We start from the raw sequence: 775 nt of genomic DNA, 5'->3' as shown, positions 1-775 counted from the left end.
AAGGCTCATAGGGAAAAGCAAATATGAACACATTGCAACACTGTGGAAGTGGGGGGTGTTTAAATAAGAAACATTAATATATTGTCTGGGCAGAGACTGAGGAGAAGGAAGAGTGTGTTATCCATCTCCAGCGATGTTATACCCAGTAGCTTATGCAGTGATGCCAATGGGTATCCTTTGCAGCCATTCAAACATATTGCTGCAGAGCTACTTGGGCCGTTCGGTGTTTCGCTTTGTGTCATGTGCTGCTTTAAGGACTACAAAATCCTGAAAAGCTAGTTTGTCCAAAAGCTATGGCAAAACATGTACCATAAATACTAACAGGCCTTCAGTATTGCCTGTTATAACAGCTGAAGTGCTAAGGTGCTGGGCTCGATGCAAAAGCAAAACTTCACAAGCATTTGAATCAAAAGCCACAGAAATGCTGATTCTAACACAGTTAATAGGGTGAAATTGCCTATAACGATATGCAGACTAGAGATAACCAAGCAAGGTGACGAGAGCAGTTTTAAAAGCTATGCCCATGCTATTTTCATTTACATATTTATCAACTGCCCTTCACTATAAGATACCAGGACAGGTTACAGCACTAAAACAATATTTAAAATTGTTGAAAGCCAAGCCAGTAGAATGATGGTTTCCAAGTATGTTTACCTGGATAGACAAGCATTTAACAGAATCATAGACTGGTAGAGTTGGTTTGTTCAACATTTTTCTTTCTGCAGACATGAAGTCATCTTGTGCCGTGCTCTTCTTGAATAAAAATGTTCACCAC

This window comes from Podarcis erhardii (assembly GCF_964252035.2).
Source record: "Podarcis erhardii genome assembly, chromosome: 1".
In the NCBI taxonomy this organism is placed as follows: Eukaryota; Metazoa; Chordata; class Lepidosauria; order Squamata; family Lacertidae; genus Podarcis; species Podarcis erhardii.
Note: the sequence above shows the minus strand (reverse complement) of the source record.